We start from the raw sequence: 4,027 nt of genomic DNA on the forward strand, positions 1-4,027 counted from the left end.
GAATAATGGGAGGAAAAAGGGGACAAATAAAAAATTAAAAAATAAAAATGTACACATCTCTTTCTTTTACAATAGCATTCTTCTAAATGTCAAAAAAGGAACAATAAAAATAGTTTTATTGATAATACAAAAGTTTTCTTGTATACCTTAAGCAATTATTGACAATTGGGCTATACACACAAGGTTTGAGAAAAGCCTAAAAAACAAGTATAATAATAATTATTAATAATAATAATATTAGCAGATAGGTAAAGACAATCAAACAAATAAAGTCCACCATCAATTTGTAGGTATACCAGCCTGTGATAGCTGTCTATCTCTGATGTTGGTGGCTTCTCATCCTGGAGAGTCTCTGGTTTGTACTGGAGGTGGAGGCAGGTGTCAGAGCCACGGTAGATGTCTATTCTCTGTCAGGCATCTGATGAGATCCCTTCCAACAATGTTGGAGAGAGCTTAAATTAATATATTTTCTAATGGACAAAAATATCCTTGTTGTAAGTTGTGGTCTTTGAAGTCTTCGTCTTCCAGCAGCACAGTGTAAAATTGTTACTGTTGGTATTTAGCTAATTATTGATGGGAAAGGGGAACAAAGGGACTTAGACATTGAACTTAATGAACTAGGAAGCATAAGCCTGTTTGCCTCACCAGGAAGCTACAGCTCTTTACACTCCCGGGGATTGTAGCACTGCTTTGCCAAGGGAATTAACACTCTTCCCTCCCCACTTTGGTACCAGATTGTTGGGGAGGGGGTTTCAGGGGGAGATGCTGGATGATAGAGGCCTGTCAGCCTAAATAGGAGGTGTGGACCCATTTAAAGCCCATGAAAACTTGGGAAGTCGATTGGTCATTTTGAGAAAGCACCTGGTTTGTTCCAAACCCAAGCTCCTGGTTGTAAGCTGAGGGGAACAAAGAATACTCTCTCTTGCCTGATGACCTGCACTTGCATGGTGCATGCACTTGTTTTCTCCATGGCCACGTGGCCCTAGCAGGCTGAATACCAAGGCACAACAATGGGCCACAGCTGGGAACACACGCTAAACTAACAGAATGTTAGACTGGACTGGACTTTAACGTGGAGCAGAAACTCTGGACTCCGGCTTTTGTCTTGGCCTTGCTGAAGACAAGACTGAGCCTTTTCCATGGTGTGACAGATGGAGATGGGACATTGGGATGTCAGGAGGGGAACCCCCTTGATTTTACGTCATCAACAGAGCTTGCCACAGAGCCACATCCTCCCATGCAGGTCTCAGGGAATTGTTTTCCTCAACGTACTGCTAGAATTCATTCTCCACCAATAACAATGTTTGTTGCTAACTTATCTGTCCCTACAAGTTGGTTAATGAGCCTTTGATATTAATGCAGAATGTCTCCTTTTAGTAGTTGATTCACATGTCCCTTCATCCAGATTCATAGGGCAGCTGGTGACTATTTCATAACAAGAAAGACTATGCTTACCATAGATTCCAGGTTGAGGAACAGTGTAGGGAGACCTTTTAGCCAAGGGAGATTAAAAGCTTCTGAAAAAATACCTAGTTAAGTTTTAATTGTACCATTTATATGTTTCACCAATCCAGAGAATTGGGGGTGATAGGCACAATGAAAATTCTGTAGAATAAGCCAAATATTACAAATAGATGGCATTACTTGTCTAGTAAAAGGAGTCCTTCAGTTGCTGTAACTCAGAGGGAATTCCCCAACCAAGAATTAATTTTTTCTCTGATAATAATTTACCTACCATTAAGACTTTGCTTTCCTTCAAGGGAATGCCTCAACCCATAAATCATAACTAACACATATTTGTATTTTGAAATGGTAGCATTTGGATAAAATCTAATTACCATACCTCAAATGGAGCTAAAGGAAGTGGGAAATTGCTTTGGGAGCCACAAAATGATTTTCCAGGGTTATATTTGAACATATGAACATCTGCTATACACTTTATGAGCTAAAGTAGCAGTAATATTATTCACTCCATGACATCTTCTTTTAAAACTCTAATGTTTTAGTTCTTGGACATGTGAAAATATAGGTAATTAAGCTCCCATAGATAAGATTGGTTTCTCATTGGGTCCAAGCCATATCTGTTTGCCTGGGACAATAGTTCCCCCTTTTTGTTGCCGTATTTTCTCCTGCAGCTTTCTGGTGGAACTATAAAGGAGATTTTATAAGTTAACTTAATAAGAAGTAAGGAGCATTCTCAGGTGGATAATTTGGCAGTTTAATGCTGCCTGTCTAGCTGTAGCATCAGCTAAATAATTTCCTTTTGCTTCTATGGTGACAGTTATAGAATGTTCAGGAATTTTAATAATTTCCAATTGTTTCCATTTCTATATGATATCTATTAATTCTGTAACCTATTTTCTAGTCTTTGCGGGCTGTCCTAAGAAAATTAAGGAGCCTTGTTGCTTTAACAATATTCTAAAGTTGTGAACTGCACTGAAGGTATAGCCGTTATCAGTGTAAATACTGGCTGTTTGATCTTTGGCCAGTTGACAAGCCTGAGTTAGTACAATTAATTAGGCTAGTGGGGCAGACCTTATTTAGGTAAATGAGAACCTTCACTTATGTCTGCATGGAACTTATTGCATATCAAGCTGGGTAACATCCCTGTTTATTTTTTGAAAAATCCATCTGTAAACCAAATTAAATTAGTATTATCAATAGGAGTCTCCTGTAAACTATTCCTAGGAACAAGAAGGTGGTCAGTAAGCAAAACACAATAGTGGATGCCTTCACCTTGCAAAGAAGGTAGCAAAGTTGCTGGGTTAACATTGTTACTTTGACTTCAAGTAAAATTAGGTGCAGCAAGCAAGAGCCAGTCGACTGACAGCACATGCACAGCACCTCTTCTCAGTGAAGGTTTCAGAGCCAGACGGTGGTGGCTGTGCTTGGGGCTGACAAGGGTAAGGAGGATGGAGGATGTGTTGACCATGAGGCTCTGAAGAGCCTCATTGACGGTGAGAGTGGTGCAGGCAAGTCTAGTCTGCTCTTGAGGTTCACAGATGATACTTTTGATCCAGAACTTGCAGCAACAATAGTGTTGACTTCAAGGTGAAAACAATTTCAGTGGATGGAAACAAGGCTAAACTTGCAATAAGGGATACTGCTGGTGAAGAGAGGTTCAGAACATGAACTCCCAGTTATTGTGGAGGTGCATAGGGTCTTCTATCAGTACGTGATGTCACAAGAAGAGACACCTCTGTTACACTGGATAATTGGTTAAATGAATTGGAAACATACTGCATGAGAAATGACATAGTAAATATGCTAGCTGGAAATAAAATTGACAAGAAAAATCATGAAGTTGATATTTAAATGAGGGCCTGAAATTTGCATGGAAGCGTTCCATGTTATTTATAGAGGCAAGTGCGAAAACCTGCGATGGTATACACTGTGCCTTTGAGGAACTCGTTGGGAGGATCATTCAGATGCCTGGACTGTGGGAAAGTGAGAATCAGAACAAAGGAGTCAAACTGTCACACAGGGGAGAAGGCCATGGAGCAGGAGCCTGTGGAGGTTAATGTTCTGTGTCATAAACTCTGGGAAATGCCATCTCTTGCATATCTGATTAGATAGTGACATCTTTCTGTATATAAACTCTTACTGCTATTTTAGGGACCTTGCAGTTTGCACGTATTTGTTTTGTATTGTGCAAGTAAATATTTTCAAGAAATCCCACTCATTGGCTTTCCCAGGTAAAATGTTATTGTAAGCACACACAGTTCGCAGTCTAAGGTTTTTTATGTAACATAAAATCAGTGTGCCTTTCTAAGTACGCTTGATTTTTAAAAAATCTTTAAAAAAAGATTTTATTTACTTATTTTTAGAGAGGGAAAGGGAGAGAGAGAAACATCAATGTGTGGTTGCCTTTTGTGCACCCCCATCAGGGACCTGGCTGACAACCCAGGCATGTGCCTTGACTAGGAATTGAATGAGCAACCCTTTGGTTCATAGGCTGGCACTCAATCCACTGAGCCACACCAGCCAGGGCACTTGATTTTATAATTTACATTTATCATGTGATTTT

The 4,027-nt window shown here is 39.7% G+C and overlaps 1 pseudogene; it reads left to right on the top strand.

The window, feature by feature from the left end:
- Positions 1-473: 473 nt before the first annotated feature.
- LOC123823835 lies at positions 474-3,576 on the top strand (annotated as a pseudogene).
- The last annotated feature ends 451 nt before the right edge of the window (positions 3,577-4,027 follow it).

This window comes from Phyllostomus hastatus, unplaced genomic scaffold (genome assembly GCF_019186645.2).
Source record: "Phyllostomus hastatus isolate PE091 unplaced genomic scaffold, TTU_PhHast_1.1 phas_contig_5, whole genome shotgun sequence".
NCBI lineage: Eukaryota > Metazoa > Chordata > Mammalia > Chiroptera > Phyllostomidae > Phyllostomus > Phyllostomus hastatus.